Source organism: Herpailurus yagouaroundi, unplaced genomic scaffold (genome assembly GCF_014898765.1).
Source record: "Herpailurus yagouaroundi ecotype Mexico unplaced genomic scaffold, PumYag 198, whole genome shotgun sequence".
NCBI classification, from domain to species: domain Eukaryota; kingdom Metazoa; phylum Chordata; class Mammalia; order Carnivora; family Felidae; genus Herpailurus; species Herpailurus yagouaroundi.
In genome coordinates this window covers 12,862,216-12,889,309 of record NW_024412429.1, presented here as the reverse complement: position 1 = coordinate 12,889,309, position 27,094 = coordinate 12,862,216, and the positions used below count along the sequence as shown (strand labels likewise).

Sequence of the window (27,094 nt, the reverse complement as noted above, 5' to 3'; positions counted from 1 at the left end):
AGTCCACCCCCTGGACTTCGAACATGGATCCCTTATAGCAAAAACAGTCACGACAGTCAAAAGATCCTGGCACGTGACTAGAAGCTCATTCCATCATTAATAACTAGCCAGCCCATTATCGTGTCTCATGAAAATGTCTCCCAGGGAGAGGTCACTCAGCTTTGCGGACTTCCATTCCATCTGGTCGGGTTCTCACAGCGGGAGTGGTCCCCGTAGTATAGGCTTCATTTTTTCAGGCAGGATCCGTAGCGGGAGGAAGACATACGTAAGGCAAGGCGTGGGGAGAGGGCAAGGATTCCCGAGGTTCCACGCCATGCCCCGTGCTCTCCCCGCACCCCCACATGGTCACCAACCTGGGAGCCCCTATTCTACGTGACTCTCATCCTTTCACTTTCGAGGGTTAGTGACCCGATTCTTCTTTTGAGGATATGTCTCATTGATGCAATTCTAAAGCAATTTTAAACCCACAGATTAAGACCATGTGTCTCTTCATGTCACAGTGTTAAAGGAGACTTCAACTCATTCTGAAATCTCTATTGGAGAATGTCTTAAAGCAAAATTGCAACTTTATAGCTCTATTAGCTCTACATTATATCAAGTCTGAGTAGAGTGGCTTAGGAAGTCAAATGGAGGCCCACCCAACCTAGAATTCTTCCTCTGACAAAGGCCTCCAGGCTGTTTTGTTGGGCTGGGAAGGTGGATGGCGTCGGGAGTGTGATAAGGTGGAAAGATATGTTTTCCCTCTTTTGTGTCAGTCTCAGAATGTCAGGAATGTTCCTCAAAGGTGGATCTGTCAGCCTGACCTTTGCTAACTCCTCCTTGAATCCTTGTGTATCATATCTGCTACCCCTTGGGATGTAAGTTTTACGTTTTTATTATCTACAGTCATACAGCACTTCCTCTTTTTGTCCTCGAATTATCAAGTTTCGAGGAGAGCGCCTTCAGGATTTGGAGGCACGATTCCATCTGCAATTTCTCTGTTCCGTTCCTCTTGATCCTGGAGGCTTTGATCGTATCTGCTCAGCTTTTGTCTGTCAAGACGGAGAAAGCTAATTTTGGTTCTGAAAATGGAAAATTTTCAAAGGAGCCTTCCTCCATGAGGCACATAGTTTGGGAGGGGGCAGTGATCCTCACTGTGGAGCCGCGAGAACACCAGCCGGGGGGCTGTTGACAAAGGGTTAAGCATCATGGACAGCATTAGGAGAAGTGAAAAACAGAACTGATCCAAAGCATATAATGTATACTCCAAAGTAAGCCGGGCCCGCCCCTCTTAATGGGATCACTGCAGACACGCCAAATTCTACAGCTAGTCAATTGTATACATATGGTAAAACTTTTCTTACCAGTCAACATTTGCTGCCATGTGATTTTAATTAGGTACAGATTGGGTAGCTGGAAGAAAGCACTGGAATTAAATAGAATAAAGTTAAACACAAGCCCTTTTATAAGTGGCCCTGGTTTAGGTTAGGATGTATGCAAATGCCTGCGGAGGACAGGAGAGGAATGTGTGTTTTGGGGGGCTGGGGGGTGGGGGGGATGGGCATGACTCATCTTCAATCTGGGCACCCAGTTGTTTATCTGGAAGGGGAGCATGTACAGGAACGGGGATTATTCTCCTTTTGAAGTTGAAATTTATGCTGATGCTTGCACCTTGTTCCTCACAGGCTTCCTGCCCAGCTACAGGGTTGTCTCTGCAAGACGAAATTGCTCTCTGGGCAAACATTGCCTTTGGTTTTTTTGCAAGGCTGTGGGTTTTACATGCAGCAGATCGGTAGATTTGAAGCCTTTTCCTCCCAACCGGACTTTATTCGTCTGTGCTCCTTGTTTCTCTGGAGTTCATTTTACATAACGAATTAAGATGAATTCAAACTGCATAATGATGCTGTGTAGTTCACTCGGGAAAAGAAACGAAACGGAAGGCCAGTTTTGCCTCAGATCGGCCTGGGCCGGGCCGAGAGGAAACCGCTGCTCTGGAATGTGCTTTTCTCAAACTTCACCGCGTGTCTTTGGTTTTCTCTATAACTTACTATTATGGCTTTCACTTACTGGACGTCTTTTGGGGAAGCCACTCTCAATCCCAGCTTTCTCTTTCGGGAGATGAGGGTGGCTGCTGGCTTGCTGAGCTCACTTCCCTGAGGTTTACCTGGAGGTTTCAGGACACAAAACCTGGCCCACATCACAGGCCCTTTAAACAGAGCCCCTGGGGGCCCTGCTTTGAGCCCCTGAGGGAGAAGAGCCCCAGCCTGTGTGTTGAGGGGTAGAATGACCCGGGTCTCTGAAGCCTGTCTTAGGATCACAGCAGCTTCTTTCTTTCTTTCTTTCTTTCTTTCTTTCTTTCTTTCTTTCTTTCTTTCTTCTTTCTTTCTTTCTTTTTTTTTATGTTTTAATTTATTTTTGAAGGAGAGAGAGACAGAGCATGAGCGGGGGAGGAACAGAGAGAGAGGGAGACACAGAATTAGAAGCAGGCTCCAGGCTCTAAGCTGTCAGCACAGAGCCCGACGTGGGGCTCGAACCCACGAACCGTGAGATCATGACCTGAGCTGAAGTTGGACGCTTAACCGACTGAGCCACCCAGGCGCCCCCACAGCAGCTCCTTTCAAAGAAGGGGCAGGCTCATGGCCTGTGCCTTCGCCAGTGATACTGGGTACTGGTACTGGGAAGTCAAGGGCAAAAGAAGCAGGCAGAGGGCTAGATCAGGCAGGTAGGGTTCTTCACCCCCCTTTCTGGGGAAAGGAAGCAGAGCAAGCTGGGAACTTTCACAGTCACAGGGCGACGAGCTGGGGGAATCCCAGTCATTGGGGAGGAAGCCACAGCCCCCACTGCTGCTACCTTTGGCCGAGGCAGGCAACGTCCACCCCTGCCCCTCGGCTGATCTGAATGGCGAACGTCTCCCTCCATGTTCACCCGCCTCTCTTTATGAGTATTTGTGAAAATACTCACGTACATACCCTACCCTACAGACACACACATTCTAGTCTTTCTATTGCTTGGGCTCTGGCCCGAGAATTTTTCTAGGGGAAGTCACCAATTTTAGCCTAGAGGGAGTTATGTTCCCCTCCAAAATAAATGTCCATGGACTGAAATATCTTGGTCGGGGGGAAAAGTCAGAATGACCAATGAACTAAATGTCACCACACCGTTATGAAACTTCCTGAGGACAGCTTCCACATCTTCCCCTCTTTTGTGGACAAATCAAGCCTAAATGAATGACCCATTAATTTCACTTAGTTGAAATGGATTTTTTTAATGGACTGTGGAATACCATATTTAGAGAGATAAAAATGACACCTACCATCAGGCAAGTTCGTTTCTCTACATTTAGGAAGGAAGGAAGGAAGTCATTTGTACTCAGCTTCAGGTACAGGTCCTCGTGTCTTCTGTCATATTTATCCCAGGAGCCTTAACATGTTGGTTTCAGGCAAAGGAAACCACTTCCAGAAGCCACATGCAAGGAACCCAGATTCTTGGTTCACTGAACGGAACGCAAGAGAAGGAAGAGACTGGAGTTAGCCGCAGAGGAGCTTGGGCTGTGCAGGGTGGCCCAGTGAGCCAACTTTGTTACTAGTGCGGCGACCCTCTCCTGGTGCTTCTCCCCAGCCTCCAGCCCTCTGGGACCTGCGGCGGCCTCAGCCTCACGCAGAGCATCTTGCCCCCACGCTGGGGAGGAAACAGGCTTACGCGAGTGAAGCAGGGGCTGGGGCAGCACAGGAGGGGTGACTGCTTCAGCCCCTGGCCCTGGGGGCCCGGTTTTCCCTGGCAGAACATCCGCCCTCTGTGTCAAGTGCTGGGTGGTAGGAGAGGGGCTTGCAAAGTCACAGCTCCTTGAAACAGAGGGGCTGCCCTCAGCGTAGCAGAGAGCACAGACACGCAAACAAATGAATGTAGCACCATGTAAGACTTTGTTACGGGAGGGGGATAAATCAACGATAGGCAGCCCTAGCGCGGAAGCAAATAATTATGCCTAGGAGTATGGAGGGAGACCTTACAGAGGTGGGGATACTGCACGCAGTCTGGAAGGGTGAATAGAGTCATAGGGCAGAGATTCCAGGAAGGCGTTCCAAATAAAGAAGAGTAAACAGTAAAGAGATTAAGACGTGTAGGTATCAGAGAACCTGGCACATTTCTCAATAGCAAAAAAAAAAAAAAAAAAAAAAAAAAAAAATATTCAGCGTGGTTAGAATATGGGAAACATGGATGAGAGAGAGTTCACTGGGTACGAGGTTGGTACAGCAGATTGGGGCAAAATTGCACTCACCATGGTCAATTATAATTTCCATGTTGGCATCTCCCGCCAAGGTATTTACACCTCAAGGACTGGGAATGGGTCTCACTGCTGCTCTTAGTCCTTCTGAGTTCCCCTGTGGGCAGGTGTGTGTTGCTTAAGGCATCTTTATTTGTAACTTTATTTTTTCCAACTTTATTGAGATCGAATTGACACACAACATGTGTAAGTTTAAGGTGTATTGATTTGCTACGTTAATATAGTACAAAATGACTACTGCCATAGCATTAGACAACACCTCCATCCCACTGTGTTTTAAGAATACCCAAAAGATTTTCATTGGATGAATGCATGAATGAATGTTGGTTGGTATTGGAAGTCATGTTAACCCAGACTAATGAGCTGATTAGACTGTACCCTAGTCATATACTACAGAGATTTGTTTGGACTTCATCTCTTGGGGAATATAGAGCCATAAAGTGTACTAAAACAGAGGAGTGATCTAAACATCTGTGTTTGAGGAAGTAGTTCTCACTATAATGTGACAGACTGTCTCATTTGTGAGAGGCTGGAAGTTGGAAGGGCAGTTAGAAAACTACCATAATGGTCTGGAGAAGATATCAGAAGGCTTGAGTGAGTAGTGACCTGAGAGAGATTTACAAGGTAGAATTAGAATCCAGCTCCAGTTTTCGTGACCAATGGAATGGGAAGGAGGGAAAATCAGTGATCACAGTTGACTCAAATGAAACTAAGCTTGACTTTCAAATAGATTTCTACTCAAAGATTAAAAAGAGAAAGAATCTAACACTTAGGCACTAAACATAATCAGCTTCTTGATGTTGGTTTAGAATAACAAAACTTAGTGAATAAGAGTTGACTAGCCAATAGGATTTACATGGATATGTGATAGAACAGATTTATGTAGAGTATGTAACATAAATATTACTTTTATAATGTACAAAATATGCAAATATACAAGTAAAGAGTATATTCGGATGTTGTAAGTATAATCAGGGCTGCTACGTGTGGTCTCACAGGTTGTGCACTGCAGAAATCTAGGGGGCAACAGTAATAATAGCAATAGGTCACCCTGTAAAGCTATTGTATATCCCCCTTATGTTTCAGCATAACATATTCCTAGACTGTTGGCTTTAAAGAACACATAAATAACCTGCCTAGGATGGGAATTTGATGGAATTGCGAAGTTTAATCATTGGATGGGAGCCCTCCTGTGGCCAGGTCATTAGTGTCCGATGTGTGGTGGGTGGGATGGTGATGGTATTTTTTCATGTTGAAAATGAGAGACATTTTCTCCCTTTAAAGGACTCGAGAGATTATGCTCTTATACTCCGTTCTGACAGCCATGGGAAAAGTCAGTTTTTTGTTGGTGGTTATGTTTTAAGGCTTCGCGGCGTATGACTGTCCTGTGCCACTGTGCTCAGTGTTTCTGCATCTTGTTCAAAGCAGGCAATGTGGGATGACACGTGGACCTCGCCATTAGAAGGGATGAATTCACAGAAGCAGACGAAGGAAATACAATCCCTTCTGTTCCTTCATAACAATCAGATGTGGCTTTAAAGTTGGTGTGGATTTTGCTCACATGCTTCAGGGGAAATAGTTTCAAAATGTGACTATGGACCAGAATGTAGGTTTGGCTCGCTCTCAGCTGTGGCCTGTTGTGGCTTGCGTTTCTAAACCACCGCAGCATTTCTCCGTGGCCCGAGACCTCGCTGGAGGATGCAGGGGGCTTTGCAGAATGTGTCAGAGAGAAGAGCCTGTTGCTGGATGTCAAACGGCCAAGGGCCAAGGGAAGAGAAAGGAGCCTTGTTAATTTCCAACCCGCCCTGGGCCACTTCGCATTGTAGACTGTCTCCGGATACTCGGGCCCTTGGGACCCAGTTGCCAAACTGGGGTCTGGAATGGGGCCCCGGGCACAGTGCAGGTAGTGTGCAAAGCTTTGTGTTTCTCCACAGTTATTCATCTAGTGGAAATATGTCAGGCTGCCTCCGCCAGGGCCATGCATTTATTTTAAAGAATTTTAGAAAGGAAATCTATCACTTACCATCTTCCTCCCTCTTTGGGCGTGTTTGTTGTGATTGGAAATCATTCCAGCCCACATGGTTGTGGCTCCCCGCCCCCCACCCTTTGTGCCCCTATGTTAAACAGCCCTCCGTGCAAATAAACAGAAAAGGGCAGAGTATTTTATTCAGCTACAGAAACAGGAGCAAAGTTAGACTCCAGAGAACCGAATCGTGTGAACACGGCTTGTGTCCCCTGCTGTGTGCTTTCTTTTCTCCTCCACGGGGCCAGGCCAGGAGGTAGGGCAGAGGCTGAGGCCTTGGCCATGCTGGCTGGGAGCCCAGACCCCGGTAATTCTGCTGTAAACAGGACTCCTGGCCCTGGTTTTTGAGTAGAATTTGCCTGGGGTCTATCTGGACTATTCCGATCAGGAGAGGAAATTCTGAGCTGCTCTGAGCTTGATTAAAACCTAACGGGAACACGGGCTTTCATTTTTGTTCTCTTTGTCCTACTAGACCTGAAAATAACAAGCAATTGATCATTGTATTGTTAGTTCCCAATTAAAAGACTTTTTTTTAATGTGTATTTTATTTTTGAGGGAGACACACACACACACACACACACACACACACACACACTGAGTGTGAATGGGGTGGGGCCAAGAGAGGAGACAGGATCTGAAGCAGGCTCCAGGCTCCAAGGTTTCAGCACAGAGCCTGAAGCAGGGATGGAACTCACAAACCGTGAGATCATGACCTGAGTTGAAGTTGGACACTTAACCGACTGGGCCACTTGGGCGCCCCTGTGATATATGTGATTATTATATATAATCATTATATTACGTACAATCATCTATGTTCTGGACAAAGACTAGAAACCAGCTTATGGCTCTGTGTGAAACAGCAAACCAACAAACAAGATCAGTAGCAAGGTGGGGTGCCTGGTTGGCTCAGTCGGTTGAGCGTCCAACTTCGGCTCAGGTCATGATCTTGGGGTTCGTGGGTTCGAGTCCCCCATGCAGCTCTTGTGCTGATAGCTCAGAGCCTGGAGCTGCTTCGGATTCTTTGCCTCCGTCTCTCTCTGCCCCTCCCCTGCTCATGCTCTGTCTCTGTCTCTCAAAAGGTGAATAAACATTAAAAAAATACTTAAAAAACATACAGATTAGGAGCAAGGTTAGAAGTGAAAATGCAAGGGCTCTGTTGGCAGATAATTCACTCTGTTTCTCTATCTGTACGGTGAAGATAATGTTTACTAATCAAAGCCAATCTGTACTTCTGTTGTGAAGAACAATTACTTCTTAAACGTTAGGCCTTATTATTAACGTTGACCCTTGAAAATGTTAGCAAAATCCAAGACCTTGGTTTACAATTAAAGATTTGTGAAAAACAACATACTCAGGAAGCATCGAATACAATTGTGTTGACTTGTGGCCACTAATACTTTTAATTTTTTACTTGATAATAATTTATTAGCATGGATGATGATTAAAAAATGGTCAATCCTTGCAGAATACCATATAGTTCATGAAGCACTTTTACATGAACTATTGAACGTTTTTTAAGTTTTTAGTGTTTCTTTTTGAGAGAGAGAGAGAAACAGAGCATGAGTGCGGGAGGGGCAGAGAAAGAGAGGGAGGCACAGAACCCAAAGCAGGCTCCGGGGCTCTGAGCTGTCAGCACAGAGCCTGACGTGGGGCTCAAACTCATGAGCCATGAGATCATGACTTGAGCCGAAGTTGAATGCTTAACTGACTGAGCCACCCAGGTGCCCCCCTCTTTAAAAAAAATTTTTTTTTTAATGTTTACGTATTTTTGAGAGAGACAGAGACAGAGTGTGAGTGGGGGAGGGGCAGAGAGGGAGAGGGAGAACTATCTTTTTCTTAATGGAATAAAAACTCATACCCTAGGGGCACCTGGGTGGCTCAGTTGGTTAATTAACTGTCCGACTCTTGCTACCCGCTCAGGTCATGATCTCATGGTCTTGAGATCGAGCTCCTCATGGGGTTCTGCGCTGAACTTAGAGCCTGCTTGGGACTCTCTCTCTCCCTCTCTCTCGGCCCCTCTCCCGCTCTTACTCTCTCTTAAAATAAATAAGTAAACATTAAAAACATTCATACTCTGATTATTTCTCCTGCTCTCAACATATGCTGGTATTCTTTCCTTAGCCATCACCTATAGCAAAGGGGAGCTTATGGAAGACTCTGTGTTTTGTAAGGTGCTGTCACACATGGTGGGTGGAGAAAGAGAAAACAAAAACATTTAAGTTGTTAATTGTCTGTATATTGGGGGGGGGGCTGTTTATTTTGTATAGGACCAAGTTCTTGTCATTATTATCATGTCTGTACAAGGAAAAAATGTGGGTTAAATAGCAGACATGATAATTAAGCTCGACATCATCTCATATCATCGCCTGTTAAAAAGATAAATACGCAATAACCAAGTCACCAGAATAACGTAATGGGTTTGCCCCCCTGAGCTACGTCTTGCTGCGTGGTCACCTACCCACACCCCCCCACCCCCACCAGAGAGGCTTGCAACATGAAAGACTCACCTTTTTCTGCAGAAGATCTTTATTTCTCTTGCCCTGAATCCTCACGCATGAAGTGGAGAAGATATCTCCACGTGGCCCTGTAGCGTATTGCCATGAGTCCTCAAATTATAAATGTGGTATTTAGACTATGTCTGAAGGAAGCTTTATTAAAAGAAGAAAAAATTTAATAACTGTCATATCCTGATAACAGAGGTAACCTGCCATCCCAAAGGGGGCACTGATCTTGAGAGTAAGGTCACCTACAAGGACCCCCTCCTCTGGATTCCGATCTCCTGAGCTCACAGATTCTAGAGGCTCTCCTGTCCTCTCTGGACAGTGGGATGGTGGGAATTCATTCCAGATCTAGCTGGCGCCTGTGGACCTTCCAGAAGCTCCCACACGTCTCGCAATCAGGGCTTGATGTGGGTTCCACGTTCTTGAGGTTTAATTCCCTCTTCCCAAGCCTGGCTTCATCATCATGCAAACACAGAACTAGTATCATTGTGCCTTCTCTCCGCTTCAGAGGTGCCCACCCTCTTCCCCACATTGTGGGAGAAGGGACCCCTGCTTAGTTTTCCTCTCTGGTCCCTGAAACTTCATACCAGTCCTTGCCAAGCTTGTCCTAGTGCTGAGCATTATTAAGTTGGGGCATCCCACCCTTATAAGACTTCTGCTTGGAGAGAAACCAAGATTGTCCCCAGCTCCTTCTGGGGACAGGTGCTAATCTGCAGCAGACAACTCGCTGACTCTCCTCTGCCCTCACCATTTCGTGTGAACTTGTCACTTTGTTCGATAACTTGAGAGCTTTCACGCTTTTTTTCACCACGACCTACCAAAGAAAATATATTAGACATCACAAACCAGTACACAAAGACATGTGTATGATTGATACAGGTCTGCAGACATCTATCCATGTGAGTTTCCTCACCTTCGCTTCATGCATGCTGATATTTTCCGTTCTGTTCTATTTATTTGTTTATTCATTTATTTTTAATGCTCATCAAGATTCGCTAAATTAATTTTCATGGTTGTCTAAGGAGTCATGAGCTGGGGTTTGAACAACACTGTGTTAATTAATGCATCTGACTCCCTCTCCCCCATTTCTGAGACACTGTGACATCACTGGGCGCAGGAAACAAAAAGTGTCTATTTCTTCTTGTATCCTTTGCATATTTTGGTGCCCTTCACTAGCAGATGCTCAGGTAAATACTTGTTGAGGGAAGAACTCAGCCTGAGTGTTTCTGCCCATGCTTATCTACCTTGCAGGGCATTTGTAAGAACTGAGTGAGATCATGTATTTAGGGCGAGAACACAGGGCTTTGCACCAACAGATGCTCAATGAACATACGTTTCTTTGTGGTCTTCTAGACTAGCTCTCCCTCCAATTCACCATCTGATTGCACTGCAGTTTTTGGTTTTTGTTTTATTTTGTTTTTTAAGTGTAATGAGGGTTTGAACTCCACTAGCCTAAGGTCTCAGTCAGCCCAAGGGCTTTATAATTTTCTGAGTTGCCATAGAGTCAGGGCCAAGTTGCTCTTCCAGAACAGTCTAAAAGTACGGGAAGGTCTTGGGGGAGAGTCCTTTTGGTCATACGCTGGCCTGGGACTCATTTCTCCATGAAAACTAGAGACATGAGCTCATTAGAACTTCTAAAATGAAAATGACTTCCACGTTTTAAAAGATTATATAGTAAGTTTAAACTTAACATGAACTGTAGAGTGTTTTGTGAATTGAAAGTCTCCATGAGGGCTCAACATTTCAGAGCCACAACACCTAAATTAAGTCTGATGTCACAGAAAGGTGGTGACTTTTGATTCCACCAGAAACTGGTGGTGGGCTCAGGAGATACCATTTCTTCATCCGCAGAAAGGAGAATCTCACACATCCTCAAAATTCTGTGACCTCAACCATGAACTTGGGAGTCCTTCATGTTACATTTGCTGGAATGTATTAACCATCGAGGAGATAACATTCCGATGAAAACACACATCTCAGTGGCAAAGTCTGAATCAAATACGATGCCTGAAACCTCTTCTGTCTGTTAACAGTTTTCTTGCTGCTCTCATGTAGCAGCACTAACTGGTGTCTTACTGAGCTGAGAGCCAAAGAGGCAGGTTGTTATCTGTATAAATTAAGCCTCCGACACCAAGCTCTTGCATGAATCAGCACTGTCGTTTGTTTCGAATTGTACTTGTCCATGAAATGTGAGCTTTTTGTTTAATGCGGTGTGAACTGATCATTCGCATCTGGGTAATTTAACCAACCCACTTGCTGCTTTCTTCTAGGTCAGAATGGCTCAGAGGATAACGGAGTTTCAAAGTCTAGTGGAATACGAAGTCTTTCGCCTTCAGCTGTCTGGATTCAATTTACGAAGGCCAGTAAGTGAATTCCATCTCCTACCTGCTGGTACCTGTGCTTCTTTACAAGTTCTTAACGAGCAGGCGGTCCTGAAGTTAGAGGGGTGATTGGGACCGCCTGACCTGCGTCGGACCCCTGTAACTGCCTTGGCGTTAAATTCACGAATTTTTCAGACATCTAGGAAAAGTAAAATGCTCGGTGTGGAGAGGTTATCAGGGCGGTTCTCTGCCACCAGCTCCATAATACGGAAGCTTCGCATGTGCTCTTTCTAGGCATTTCCCTCTACGGAGGTTCTGATGGAGAAGAAAATCAGATAATAAGTGGTTCACCTTGAAAGCTAAGCTCCCCCCTCCCCCGCCCCCCACCCAATGTCAAAAGGGACTCCCTTACCTTTGTTGTTTTCAAAGGAACACGCCTTCAGCTTCCATACAATTCGGGGGCTGTGCCGTGGATGCTTGTGGAGAGGGAACAAGAAGCTCATGTCAGGCAGTGGTCTTCTCTTAGCTCGTCTTGCCCATTGTGTTGACCTCCGTGTCCTACTCTTCCTTCCCTGTAAGATAAGGTGCTTGTCCAGCCGCGTCCCTCCCCTGAGAATGCCCCTGCATGGCTCCCATCTCCTGCAGGATTAAACCCAGCCTTTGAGCCTGGCGTTCAAGGGCTCCGTGACCCAATCCCCTTCCCAGCCTCGTCTCGAACACCCCATCCTCACCCTTGGCTCTTGTTCTTTATCTGGTGTGATCTCTAGCCCCTTCTTCCCCTGCCTGCCTTGCAAGACTCCCTCATGGGTCAGACCCTCGGGGCAGCCTTTCTGGGACCCACTGTACCCGGCTGCTGCACACACCTCCGCCCTGTACTCACCCCGTCACATCCAGATTACGCTATTCCTTTTCTCTTCCTCCTGCTAGACGGGCGCCCTTCAAGGGCTCCCTCACTGTCGAGGCAGCATGGTGCAGCGATGAAGGGCACGGTGCCCGGAGCCTCACTCCCCAGGGTCTAAACCCGGTTTTGTCATCTACTGACTGTGTTAGACTCCATCTCCTGCCCTACTTCTCTTCTCTATCGAATGGGGGCCATAAAAACTCCTACACTGCAGGCTTTGTGGGTGTGTTAGATGCAACAGCGCATATGAAGTACTTGAGACCGTGGCAGGACCTGGTGAGAGCTACGGAAGCGTTGTCCGTTGTTAGTGTCCACCACGCTAAAGACTAAGTTCCGCGAGACAGCGCATTTTCCCCTTGAAGACGAGCGCCATGCAAATCGCAGCAATCATTTGTAGGCAATGCATATTTTCTGGGAATTTTAGAACATTTGGCTGAAGGAAGCTGAATGAAAATAGGGGCGCCTGGGTGGCTCGGTCGGTTGAGCGTCTGACTCTTGATTTTGGCTCAGGTCATGATCCCAGGGTCGTGGGATCGACCCCGCGTTGGGCTCCTCACTGAGCATGGAGCCTGCTTGAGATTCTCTCTCCCTATTTCTTTGCTCTCTCTCTCTCTCTAAAATACAATTTTAAAAATAATAATTTTAAAAAGAAATATATTTTATGAAATCTTAGGGGTTTCTTCACTTATTCCTCATTTCATAGCTGAATCACCAGCCTGGGAAGCCTGGGAAGCCATCACCGCTGCTTTGATTCCAGATGCTTCTAAGTGTATGAGCCTCTTAAAAGTCTCTTAAGCCTATTTGAGGTTCCTTTAAAGCCTGTCATCGTTTGGGCTGCTGTAACAAAAATGCCAAAAACTCAAAGGCTTGTAAACAACACACTTTTATTTCTCACAGTTCTAAAGTCCAAGCTCATGGCACCACGGATTCCATGTCTGGTGAGAGCACACTTCCTCACACTGTTGCCTTCTCAGTGTTCCCTACACAGTTGCCTCCTAGCTCTCCAGGGCCTCCCTTGTAAGGGCACTAACCCTAGTCCTGGGGGCTCCACCCTTATGACCCAATTGCCTCACAGTGGCCTTCCTTCCTAATGCCTCCAGGGTAGGATTTCTTTCTTTGTTTCTTTTTTTTAAATGTTTTTATTTATTTTTGAGAGAGAGAGAGAGTGCTCACAAGTGGGGGAGAGGCAGAGAGAAAGGGAGACACAGAATCCGAAACAGGCTCCAGGCTCCGAGCTGTCAGCACAGATGCCAATGTGGGGCTTGACCTCAAGAACCACAAGATCATGATCTGAGCTGAAGTTAGACACTTAACCAACTGAGCCACCCAGATGCCCCTTGAGGGTGGGATTTCAACATATGAATTGGTGGTGGGGGGGACACAAATGTCCAGATAAAAGCACCCTCGGGGTGCCTGGGTGGCTCAGTCAGTTAAGTGTCCGACTTCAGCTCAGGTCACGATCTCACGGTCCGTGAGTTCGAGCCCCGAGTCGGGCTCTGGGCTGATGGCTCGGAGCCTGGAGCCTGCTTCCGATTCTGTGTCTCCCTCTCTCTCTGCCCCTCCCCCATTCATGCTCTGTCTCTCGCTGTCTCAAAAATAAATAAACGTTAAAAAAAAAAAAAAATGCACCTCCCACCCCTGCACCTTCACAATATCCGTGACATGTGAAGACGTCTGCTCCCACTACTCTGCTGGTGTTGAACCCGCCATGAATGACCTCCTTTAAAAAAAAAAAAAAATGCCGTGTCTCTCCTCATGCCTCATTCTCCTTTTCCTTTCTTCCAAGGCTGTTGCTGTCGATGTCCCACTACCCCACCCCTCACCCCTGGAAGCTCTTCCTCTGCTCACCCGAACAGCCTTGCCTGCTTTCCTTGGCTCCTGGGCAGGACCCTCTCCCTTGCCTGGACCCTCTCTACTGCCCCCAGCAGCTGGGTTGGGGGCCTGCCCAGTCACTCTCTCCTGTTCTTCTAGTGATATATTTCTCCTCAGAGAAGTCACTACGAGGGTGATTTCCAGATTTGAGTCTCTAGCCCTGACTCCTCTTTTGAGTTAAAATTGCTCTCTGGCCATTTCAGCTGGGTGGGGGGGGTCTCTTCAGTTTCAGTGTGACCAACCAACTTGGTTTCCCCCACACCTGCACCCAGGGTCTGTCAGGAGAGATTTCGTACAGCCCTCTGGTCTTGTAACTACAGCCATCATTGACAAGTTCGTGTCCTTCAGCCCCTTGAAAGTGTCACCAAGCGGTGCTCCTCTCTCACAACAGTTTAGATTTGCATCTATTCTCCATGTTTGTCACCTCTGGCAACAGCTTCTGCTCAAGACTCCCGCTCTGGTGCCCCACTGCAGGACTGACGTACAATTTTCCTATCTGCTCAGAAACCTTAAGTGGCTCCTTCTGACTCATCAAGAGCCAAGTCCAGGTCCTTCTGCCTGGATTCCAAAGCGCCATGTAACCTGATCCCAACCTACCACATTGAACGTATTTCTAGAACCTTCTCCAGACGTTGGTGGAATACCTGCTTTCTTCCAGGCCCTCTCCTAGGTTCCTAGTGGGATCAAAGGATGAAGGAGGTAGGCCCCCTCCTCCAAGACCTTCACAGTGAGGTGAGAGGTTGGAGGTAGAGAGTGTTGCCAGGCACAAAAATTCTAATTATAACATAGGTGCATTGTCCAAAGGAGAGTAAGTGCCAGGAGGACCCAGAGAAAAGAGTTATCAGTATAGATGCATCCTATGCTATAACTTAGATAGTCACTTTCTTTCAACTTGAAACACATTGATGTTTCTTTTTTATTTTTATTTATTTACCTATTTATTTATTTATTTGAGAGAGGCGGGGAGAGAGAGAGAGAGAGAGTGCATGTGTGCACACACACAAGCCAAGGAGAGGGGCAGAAATAGAGGAAGAGAATCTTAGGCAGGCTGCACATCCAGCGTGGAGCCCGATGCGGGGCTCCATCCCATGACCGTGAGGTCATGAACTGAACTAAAATCAAGAGTCAGCCAATCAACTGACTGAGACATCCAGGCACCCGTAAATGTATCAGTTTCATGAGCCATTTTGTTAGCAACAGATCCAAACGATTCTTGGGAAACCAGACTATTCAACATTTTTTAATAGAAAAGTGTAAGTACTTTACCCCGAAATAGGTTGATTTTTGAGGTAGATTGGAAGGGTGTGCTTTCTTCTCACTATTTGGGGGGTGGGGGAGGGCTACACTTTGCCTGAATTTCTATTTTTGAAAGAGCTCTTTTAAAACGTATTGCTATTGGTAAATCCTCTATTGAGTTTGTATATGAATGTCAACATCAAATACTGGGCTAAAATGAAAATGGTCTTCTCAGAGATTAGCTCTTTTGTCAAATGCATAAAAAAGGATGGATTTCAGGGAAGGTGAGACTGATAGTCAATTCTGCACTCTTTGTGAAACGCTCTAATTTTAAGAGCACCCCTCAGCTGCTTCCTGTGTGACCCTCACAGATAAATCTGGGGTGAAAACTCTGACCTGAAGCTCCGGTAAGAAGATCTCACATCAAGAGAATTCATTTCTGTGGAATTTCCCAGCCTACACTCATGGTCTGGCATTCATGAGACTCTGTTGTGTTTGGATGAGAAGAAGAATTCTCTGTGACCTTGAAACTTTTGTTTTGGATGGCTCCTCCTTCTATTACTTCCTCATTGCATTAATGGCTGCCCATGGATCCAAGATAAACCATCTTCCCATGCCTGAGAGACCGTAGTTTAAACATTCGATGTTCTGTTGCTGCGTTATTAAGCTCAGCCTCCTAAGTTGCACTGTAAAATTCTAGAAGGTAAACAGTTGGGCATATATTTTCATGTGTGTCAAATTACAGGGCACACACACGTTTTGCTACCTCTTTGAACCCTGAATGAGATTTCAAGAGTGTGCACCTCGGGGAGGATCCCTGTCTTTGCATCCTGCCCCAGCCCCACCTCTACTTTTCCCCTCACCTGAACATCTGAGCCAGTGGAGAATAAACAGACAAGTGCCACCCCACCCTGTCCTATGGGTAGCCCTACCTTACAAACACACACACGTTCCTGCACACATACAAGCACACATATACATACCTGCCTGCAACCCTCCGCCCCCAAACATGCACATACATCCTGAAGGCTTTATAAAAGGCTCTCTTCAAACATGCACCGGATGTGTGCACAGAGAGTCCAAGGATGGGAAGAGACTGTCTGGAGGTAATCTCTGAATGTTTCTCTCTTTTGTCTTTGCACTGTACCCTTTCACCCTTCCTCTTAGCCAAAACAGATTTCCATGAGACCTTATTCCTCATGGCTCCTGGCTTTCCTTCTGTCACTGTCTTCTCTCCCTGGCAGAGCTCCAGCCTGTGGTATCCCTCATGTAGATGCTACTGGGATCTGTTTTTCCAGAGGTTATTCCGAGCCTTCCACACTCTGCCCCCTCCTTTTAGAACCAAAGACATTGGCAAGTCCGTTAGACCATCTGGACAAGAGAGAGCTAAGCCCAGGACGGGGAGCCAGCCCTGAGCCCCATCATTAGTTTGTTCAAACCAGTAGAGCTCTGGTACCAGTGGTTCAGCAATGGCCGAAGCCAGGTACTGATACTGTGATATCAGAGCTCACGGATCTAAATAGGACCCTCATCCCCTAACACTCAGTGGCCAGTTGCACCACTCTCTGAGGAAACCGATGAGCCACACAACCCTATGGCATGTCAGCTTTCATTTGTCAAGTTTGGGCAAGTCACTGTGCCGAAAACCACTGGGTGGGTATATACACATTTGCACGAATAGTTTTCAGTCATTATTGCAGACAGTCTGGGGCCTCAGCGGTGGGATTTGATTTTAAAAGGATGTGCAAAAATACAGAAAGAGAAGAGTGAGTAAGCAGTGATGGACATGAGAAGATGTTTAGAACAGCAGAAGCCTAAAATGAGCCTGGGCTTGCAAAGATGCAAAGGGTGGTTAAAAGGACTTTTAAACTATCTTTAGACAGAAGAAAGTGGGAATGGGGATCACAGAGGGGATTTAATGAGCAAAGGGGAGGGGGGGCTAAGGGATCCCTCTAGCCCTGGGAATCAGTGATTCTCCCAGACAGATGTCCGTGTTCCATATGAGGTCCACACATGTCCACGGATGTGAACTAGGAAGGTAACTCTACAGGCGGAAAGATTGGCTACTGAAACGTTATTAGTGATTATTGCTTTTCACCCAAAATGTTTAATGTGGCTTCCAAAATTACCGAATTGATTCCCAGGGTATAGTTTATTGTCTGCAAGATTCTGATTTGTTCAGGGTGCTCCCTCATGAGCTGATAATACTCTATACTTACACAGCGACTTTCATCTGTGGATCTTAAAGACTTTTATAAGCATCAATTAGTTCTCAAGTGCGACTTTGAAATTATTTGCACACCTGTGAAGTGTGGCTAGTAAACACTTTTCCACCCAGGCAAAGCCAGAATACTGAGATGGACGGTCTCCTGGGTGTCCGACTGCTTGTGGATGAGACCCTGGTACTGATGCCCAAATGAACTCCAACCTCTTCTCACCGTTTAGTCCCACCACTTACGTCAGATCTTTGTTTCGACATTAAACTATCAAATAACATGTGGAATTGGGGAGAAATTTCCAGACTTCTAATCAGTGTGTAGATTTGAGAACTGTGTATCCCTTCTGGCTTTACAAAATTGGAGCTGCTTTATAGCCTGTCACACGCATAAACTGAAACACAGAACCAGAGCTGTCTGGAAGGTTCTGGAAGCTTCTGGGACAGGATCGAACACTTTATTGTTGTGTCTCCACCCCATCCCCTGTCCTACTTCCCAAGCCTGTTAACCATTTAACCCTGTTTAACTAGTCATAGGGAATTCCTCTGGGTTCCAAGGTGAAGGGAAAAGCTTGCACATTAGAGGCTCCCCCCAACTCTTACCCCACGGTTTCTGACTCTGGCACTGACACTTTCCTAGTTGAAATCCAAACACTACCTGCTGCCTTAATTTCCTCTGCATTTGTCCCTCCTTAAACCCCTACCATCCAGGGTCTACTCTCTCTCCTCCAATGAATTCACTATATAAAAGTCTTCAATGACTTCCGACAATTCCAAAAGGCACTTCTCAGGCCATTCCACCTGACCTCCCTGATGCTATTGCCAGAACTATCCGCCTCCTCGAAAGTCTTTCTTTCTTTGGGGCGCCTGGGTGGCGCAGTCGGTTAAGCGTCCGACTTCAGCCAGGTCACGATCTCACGGTCCGTGAGTTCGAGCCCCGCATCGGGCTCTGGGCTGATGGCTCAGAGCCTGGACCCTGTTTCTGATTCTGTGTCTCCCTCTCTCTCTGCCCCTCCCCCGTTCATGCTCTGTCTCTCTCTGTCCCAAAAAATAAATAAACGTTAAAAAAAATTAAAAAAAAAAAAAAAAAAAGAAAGTCTTTCTTTCTTTGACCTCTGTGGCCCTGAAATTCCCATTTTCCTTTCGCCCCTCTGACGATTTCTCTCCCTCCTTCTGAGGGCATTTCACAAGGAATCCCACCAGCCTTTGTGGTCCTGGCGCATCTCTGACCCTCCTCGTGGGATCAAGCCTTGCCTTCCCGTCTCTGACAGGGATGGGGTAGCTCTCCCTGTCTCCCAGACTGAACAGCTGCGAGGTTATATCCATACTTCACTTCTTTTCATTTTCTACACCCAGGGGCTCACTGAGTTTTTGTTTTCCTTCTGAAGTAGCTCTTAACATTCGTGGCCACCTCAACTCAGGCCCCAAACCTAGGGCGTTTCCCCCAAACTCTTTTGATCGTGCACATTAACAAAACATGTTCATATATCGACCTCAGATTTTAAAAGTGTTTTTTTTTTAATGATTGAGATATAATTCACACTTCTGGTTTTAGGTTGCATATGTATTATACACTGTATTAGTCTTCTGATATTGCCACAGACTAGGTGGCTTAACGAACAGAAATTTATTTTTGCACAATTTTCGAGGCCAGAAGTCTAAGATCAAAGAGCCATGAGGGTTGATTTCTGGCAAGAGCTCTCTTCCTGGCTTATAGACCGCTACCTTCTCACTGTGTCCTCACAGGGACTCTTCTCCATGCATGCATAGGAGTCGGGGTGGGGGCTGGGGGTGCAGAGGGAGACAGGAGAGAAAGATCTGGTGCCTCTTCCTCTTTTTATTAGGATGCTAGTCCTATTTAAATACGGCCCGACCCTTATGAGCTTGTTTAGCCTTAGTTACCTCCGGAAGGCTCTATCTTCAAATACAGTTACATTAGGGGTTAGAGCCTCAGCACGTGAATTTGGTAGGGACGCGTGTCTTGTTGGTAACACACACATTTTCTATTAAACTATTTAAAATATGTAAAATATACGCTAAAAAATATGGGCACTTTAAAAGTAAATACACATAAAAATTCCAATATTTTCTTCCCACCATCTTTGTGGGTCACCTTAAGCATACCTGGAAGTACACACTGGTCATTCGAAACCACGGACGGTTTCTGCTCCGCCTTCTGATACAGCCTCTGCATTAACCTATATAAAACACTGGTTTCTTCTCCCTTCCTCTGAAAACTTTGGTGCTCTGGGTTGCCCAGAGGACAGGCCAACTTCCAGCTTGACCTTCACGGCACCACATGTCCCACCATGACTTTTGCTTCAAGCTATTGTTCTTCCTGATGGCTCACGTGGGCCCCTTTCTCCTCCTCTGCGGGTCCTGGGCCTCTAGCTTGTTTCTGCACAACCTTGCCTGCTCCCTCCAAAATGTTCTCCCTCCCTCCCCAAAGCTCTGTCTCGTCTCTTGGTACATTTGCTGCTCAACAGTGTTCCTCATACTTTCATGGGTGCCATCTTATTTTTCAGCTGGATCATGAGCTCCCAGAGCTCATGGTCCCGGAGTTTCTTCTCCATCTCATGTCCTTCTCTTCTCTGAACACAGACTCTGAACCTGTCCTCTGTCACTGCAGTGCTTCTTGGTCCTCCTTCCAGAATGGCAAATCCGCAGGGCAGCCTGAGCCTTCTCAGTGGGTGTTCTTGGGCAGAGACAATCTTGGAGGCCTTGGAGGCAAGGACACCATCTGACTTGCTGGTCACATGTGTACCGTGGACTGAACGTGTTTGGGGCAGGCAACTTAACACTACTACATTCCTCAATTTACTCCAGCTCAGCTTCTTGCAAATGGTATTTCCCAGAAGTTGGTAATGTATTCTCCTAAAGATTTAATAGAAGAAAAGTTGGCTGCTTGTTGAGAAGTATGCTTTTGGCTGCCAACTCGGAGTGCCTTAAATTAATGTTGACAAATGTGAGATGTATTAGCACAGCATCCGTCTCTTTAGTGCCTGATGGGGCTCAAGACGCGCACGTAAATCATTCAGATGACAATTTTCTGGGCTGAGCACTTGGCATTTACCTATCACAAATCAGTGCACCTGTTCACAGATGGCAGCACCGGGACACTGAGGATGATTTGAGATGATGGCCACTCAAGGAGGAAAATGACTTTGAAACATTGAAAAGCAAGCCTGGAGCTATCTCCAAATCTTCTTGAATTCCCCCTTTAAAACTCATCAGCGTATGCTGACCTGGACTAAAATGAAGGTATCAGCTTACCTCCTGGACTTTCACTTTATGGCCCTCTGGCTGGCAACGTAGCCATCCAGTTTCCAATGCGTGCCCGGGGACCGTCAGTGCTGGGATGGATGGCCTCCGAGATCTGTTAGCTGAAACCCACCCTGCTTTGTGAGGTGAATGTGTACAGGCTGAAAATTAGTTTCTGGGTCTGTTTTAGGAGGTGATTGTCCAAAAAAACTGAACTGGTTAATATTTAAACTACCTATTTTCTTTCCTTATTTGCCTGATGAACTTGGCAGAGTGGGTGAATGTCATAATCGTGTTCGGAGTCCAAAAATCATGTCGCAGTGTGTATTTCAGGTATAATACGGTTCAATGTCCTGAGCCAAGAGTATCCTGCCAACCCCTTTGGGTATCATGCAGTGGCACTGGGGTGTCACACATGACTTGCACAGACCGTGCAGGCTCCCAGCAGGGGATATTTTGCAGATTAGAGTGTACGTGCCGCTCTCCTATAAGGATCAGTTACTGAATTTCCTCTGTGTTTCTTCATACGTTTTCATCGTAGCCACCTGGGTCTCTCACGTTGACAGCAGAGGGCTGATTTGGTGAGAGTGACAGGTTTGGGGAAGGGCCAGTGCTGTTCGCGACAGCTGTTCACAGAATATTTCTTTGAGACTTTTGATCCTTTTCTTTTCATGAGAAACCCACAGAGAAAGACAGGATCCACAGAGAGAAGGGGGCTGGGAGAGGGGAGGGATCAAAGGAAAAAGAAAAGAATGGAAAAAGAATGAAAGGAAGGAAGGGAGGGAGGGTGGGAGTGAGGGAGGAAGGAGGGAGGGAGGAAGACAGAAAGAAAGAAAGAAAAAGAAAAAGGACAAGGAAGAAAGAAAGAAAGAACAAGAAAGAAAGAAAGAAAGAAAGAAAGAAAGAAAGAAAGAAAGAACAAGAAAGAAAGAAAGAAAGAACAAGAAAGAAAGAAAGAAGAGGAAGGAAGGAATAAAGGAAAGAAAAGGAGGAAGGGAGAAAGGAAGGAAAGACAAGAAAAGAAAGAGAAAGAAGGAAAAGGAGAGACAGTCTCGCAGTCAAGCCCACCCAGTTTTAAAACGCTGCTCCTCTGAGAAGAGTTTAGCTCAGGTCACACTTTCTCGTCCAGCCTCCACCTTCCACTGTGGCTGTTGGCACGGGCCACTGGGACCATTACAGACAGCACCGGGGGTGGGGGGTGGCTGGCTGTGCTGGCCTCCTTCTTTCTCCCGGGCTGGTGCTGAGGCCTGAGTGGGGAATACCCACGCTGGCTGCCAAGCGAAGCATTTTCATAGCCTGAGTCACCCAGACGGAGCTTTACTTTGTGAACACAAAACAGGCAAATCACGAACAGCACCCCAATCCTGGCAGGCGGGGGTGAGGATTATCGTGAAGTGCCATTAGGTGCACTCAGGAGAATTCTTAACCCCGTTGTTCTGTGATTCTGTTTTGCGCGAGGGTGATGGCGAACTTCGAACAATGGGCGAATGTTCTCCCCTCCTCACTGTTTTCTCTAACTCCCGCTTTGAAGCACAAAACCGGCTTGAAGTCTGGCAAGTCTGTGTTCATCACTGGGATTTAATTAAAATACACTGAGCCTTGCAGAAGCTTGTGGCTTAGAGTAATGGAAAAGTTTAGGGAATCAGGAACACAGACTGATCCTGGGAAGAAAGGTTAAATTTCCCCTCAAGCACTGGATTTCTCGCCTTCCATCTCCTCCCAGATGTGCCATTTACTCCTTCTTAAAAACAGCAGTCAGTTTTCTAAAAGAGGATCAATTAATTTTATTTCAAGTATGTGGTATTTGCATATACAGAAGTTTTATCCAAGTGTTCATACTATTTCATATTCCTTTGTGTTGGATTAATTCATAAACATCTATATAGATCCTAAAGTTTATTTATTTATTTTGAGAGAGACAGAGACAGCGCTAACAGGAGAGGGGCAGAGAGAGAGAGAGAGAGAGAGAGAGAGAGAGAGAGAGAGAGAGAATCCCAAGCCGGCTCCATGCTGCCAGGGCAGAGGCAGATGCGGGGCTCGAACTCTCGAAACTTTAAGATCATGACCCGAGCCGAAACCAAGGGTCGGACACTTAAGTGACTGACCCCCGCAGGCGTCCCTATAAGCATATATTTATCGAGCACCTACTATGTGTAGAGCAAATGTGGGGTGCGAGGGACGGCATGGTAAGAACTAGGCTGGCTTGGCTCCTTTCCTCACGGATCTTCTGAAGTCTTTGTGGTGCCTTTTGGTCTCTCCATCATGTTATATGAGCTTGACTTTCACAAAGTGTCAAATACTTAAGAAAAAATAAATGGTTTTGGGGGGTATCTGGGTGGCTCAGTCGGTCACGTGTCCGAGTCTTGATTTTGGCTCAGGTTATAATCTCACGTTTCGCGAGATCAAGCCCCGCATCAGGCTCTGAGCTACCACCGAGGAGCCTGTTGGGGATTCTGCCAGTTTTGAATGCCGCACTCGTCACCAGCATATAATTACATATAATTGAATATATCTCTCTAATGGTGATGATATAGCAGTATTCTTCAAAGCATGATACACACATTACTCCCACACATCATACATCATTTCAATAGCTCCGTAAATCAGTTGGTGGAGATTCCCACCGTGTTGCTTTAGTTGTTGGCTGAGAGAAGGCACTTTGGGACAGTGGCCTGACACACAGTTTTGGATCTAAGTCAACTGCATGTGTTTGTAAAAATTCCCATTTTTTTAAGCCTCCCTGCAGGTCCAACAGAATGAGAATCTCGGGAGTTGGGATCAGACATATGCATTTTCAGCAAGGACTCCCCCAGTCATTTTTGTTCAGAGTAAAATTTAAGAGTATTATTTTCGAGCTTTTCTCATTAAAACCAGTGCAAAAGCAATCAGTTAATTGGTCAAACCAAACAAACCCAATCCAGTGTTTGGGGTGGGGAGCTGATATCAGACAGGTCTATGATAAGTTTCCATCCCCCGCCCAAAGCAATAAATCATGATGTGATATTGCTTATGTTCAGCTTGTTGGGCCAAGGACCTTTGTCACGTCTTCTGATTTCTCACTTTCTTCATTTGCAGAGTGAGGGCTTAGACCTAATGATCTTTAGGCACCTTTTTTGTTAACATGAGTACACTAAGCAGGTACATGCAGTGGTGGCCAAAACTTTTATCCCTTCCTGTCCACGTGACCTTCCTACATTCTACGTGAACATTGGCCTCCAGGAGATTAAGGCAGAGAGGAAGAAGATAGATAATTAGCACAACAGAAACATGTCTTAGGGAAATTATGCCTTCAGACTTAATTCTAATTATTTCCTCTCGTCTTTTTCTTTCTATGGAATAATGTTCTTTGTTCTGTTAGTGACTGAGTTCATTGTTTTAAGTGATTCGTTCTTGTATTAATTCATTTACTGAACACTTAGGAGGGTCTGGTATGTTCTAGGACAGGGCCACATGTTAAGGATGTGAAAGTGCACAAACATTTTGACTTCATATGACCTTCCCCCTACTAAAATTGGTACAGTTTAGCCAAAGTAGTCCATTTTCAATTCTAGGCTCTTCTTCCTGAAAGAATGATGTAGAAAATATTTTTAAAAACGTTAAGACGAAAAAAAAAAAAAGACTAGTTTCTTAAATTGCAAACCTAAATTTTTGAAAGACAAATCCTCCCCAGTCACATATCACTGTCATCCACATGAGTGAGCGGACAAAACCCACAGCTGTATCATATGTTTTAGCCCTTCCCAGCACTCATATAATCACATTCCCTGGGAACAAAGTAAGGCAGGCAGAATTTTTAAAGTTTTTGACTTTCTTGCCACAGAGATGCTTATGTTTATTTTATAACACCTACTATATTCCAGATAGTAAGTCTATATGGATTCATTTCCTGCTTTTCTAAATAACTTTTAGAGGCTGACAGTACACCCAAAGGGGACCTCTAACTCATGACCCCGAGATCAAGAGTCCCATGCTCCACTGACTGAGCCAGCAGGTGCCCTGAAAGTTTGTACCTTTTAATCCCCTTCACCTATTTTGACTATAAGACCTCCTTTAAAAATCATATTTTGCGGTAGAGTGGCACCTGGGTGGCTCAGTTGATTGGGTGACCGATTTCAACTCAGGTCATGATTTCGCTGCTCTTAGGTTCGAGCCCTGCGTCGGGCTCTGTGCTGGAGCCTGGAGCCTGGAGCCTGCTTTGGATTCTGTCTCCGTCTCTCTGCCCCTCCCCCCCCCCACACACACTCTCTCTCTCTCTCTCTCTCTCTCTCTCTCTGTCTCTCTCTCTCAAATATAAATGAACATTAAAAGAAAAAAATCATATTTCAGGGGCTTCTGAGTGGCTCAGTTGGTTAAGCGTCCGATTTTGGATGGGATCATGATCTCACAGTTCATGAGTTTGAGCCCTGCATGGGGCTCTAACTTGATAGTGCAGAGCCTGCTTGGGATTCTCTCTCTCTCTCTCTCCCTTGCTCTCTGCCCCTCCCCCACTCTCCCTCTTTTTCTCTCTCTCCAAATAAATAAAATAAACTTAAAAAAATAAAAAATCAAAAATGATATTTCAAATTAATTTCCTCCTAATTATATTGGAATGTTTTTAATGACAAAAACTCATGAAAGGGTTAGCGTGTTTCAAAATTCTTGCTCGGTTGATAGGACTTAAATGTTTTAAACTAAGGGGTTACCTGAATTTATGAGCTTCTCTGTATATCTTGGATTTAGAAGTGGGGGAAAGGATTTGGATTTATCTTCAATTTATGATCAATTTTATATTCAGCAGAGAACTCTACCATGAAGTCGTTTTACTCAACTATTGTAAATTTCACACAATTTGAACAGATTTTTTTTTAAGTTTTATTTTTATTTATTTTGAGAGAGAGAGAGTGTAAGCAGGGAAGGGACAGAGAGAGAGAGGGAGACAGAGAATCCCAAACAGTCTCCACACTGTCAGCACAGAGCCCGTCTCCGGGCTCGAACTCATGAACCGTGAGATCATGACCTGAGCGGAAGACCGATGCTTAACCGACTGAGCCACCCAGGTGCCCCTGAACAGATTTTTAATTAAGGTTTACAGGTGAGTCACCATGTAAATTATGCAAACTTTTTCTTCCCCCCACAGAAAAAAACATGTACAGACCTTGCCCTTGTTTTGTAGGAAGGGCCCATGAATGAGTGTTAGAAGGCTTGCTCCCACCCTCAGCCGGGAGACAGACATTCTGTGCCCTTCCTCTTCCTCAGTTTAAAAAGATTCCTCTGCGCTCCCACGTACATCTCCCCGTCACGGAGAGCCAGCCGCCTCTGTCATGGTTACGAAGTTAAAACAACTCAGGAAAAAATTGTTTCTACTTCCTTGTTTGTGTGTAAAGTAAGACCCAGAGTTCTGCGGTATGAGTTCAATGGTGAGCTGACCCCCACATGCAACTATGAGGTGGTGGAGGGGGGGGAGTGTCCTGTCCTGGGGCAGCTAGAAGCATTTTCCCCAGAAGCTGGCAGAAATGTGACCTAACACTCGCTTCACGAGGCAACCCGCAGTGTCTGTGGGGAAGGAACGCCCCTGCTGGAATGCGACACGCTCCCAGGCCTGGACCCACGGTGCACACAGCAGGAGGGCCTCTGCTGATGGGGCACCTCCACGCTCCTTATGACACAGCCTTCCCGTCTCGGATTTCAGCCTTCTCCCGAAATGTCTCGTGAAATGGAAATCCTGAATGCTCTTTCCTGGTGCATTCTTACTACGTGCTAAATGGCTAATTTCATATAATTGAGGAAGCTTTTTCCAAAGACTAAAACTACACTCACTGCTGGAGAAAGTGTAAAAACATGTGTCGTGTGGGAGGGGGACCGGTATTGAAGGCCTGGCTGCATCTGCTTTTTATGAACACTTCGCACTTCCCCGGATACACGCAGCACCTCCAACAGGCGGCCCCGGGAACTGTAGTTTTTAAAAGCTGGCTTGGCCAGCTTTTTACATTTTTACACTGAAAAGTCACCTCCTCCAAAAAACAAATTACATATAATACCAATTATATTTTTGGAAATTCTGATATTTAAATACTGTTTAACATTTTATATGTATATATATAATATATATTTTATGTATATATTCTATTTATACATAATATATATTTTATGTATATATTCTATTTATATAATATATATTTTATGTATATGTTCTATATTTATATATAATATATATTTTATGTATATATTCTATATTTATTATGATATATATTTTATGTATATGTTCTATATTTATATGTAATATATATATTATGTATATATTCTATATTTATATATAATATATATTTTATGTATATATTCTATTTATACATAATATATATTTTATGTATATATTCTATTTATAGATAATATATATTTTATGTATATATTATATATTTATATAATATATATTTTATGTATATATTCTATTTATGTATAATATATATTTCATGTATATATTATATATTTATATATAATATATATTTTATGTATGTAGTATATATTTA

General features: G+C 45.3%; 1 protein-coding gene and 1 long non-coding RNA gene across 2 annotated transcripts in view; one reads left to right on the top strand and one right to left on the bottom strand.

Annotated features, from left to right (window-relative positions):
• Positions 1-11,147, top strand: part of SCAF8 (SR-related CTD associated factor 8) — a 198,181-nt gene extending 187,034 nt beyond the window's left edge. The window contains exon 21 of the mRNA XM_040448810.1: positions 11,056-11,147. The gene's annotated coding sequence lies outside the window, so the exon portion shown is untranslated. The remainder of the gene's footprint in view (positions 1-11,055) is intronic.
• On the bottom strand, positions 8,922-12,165 carry LOC121013284 (uncharacterized). The gene is made up of 2 exons (XR_005782617.1): positions 11,519-12,165; positions 8,922-11,421 (listed from the first exon to the last, which is right to left on the bottom strand). It is a non-coding gene; the product is annotated as an uncharacterized LOC121013284 (long non-coding RNA).
• Between the last annotated feature and the right edge of the window lie 14,929 nt (positions 12,166-27,094).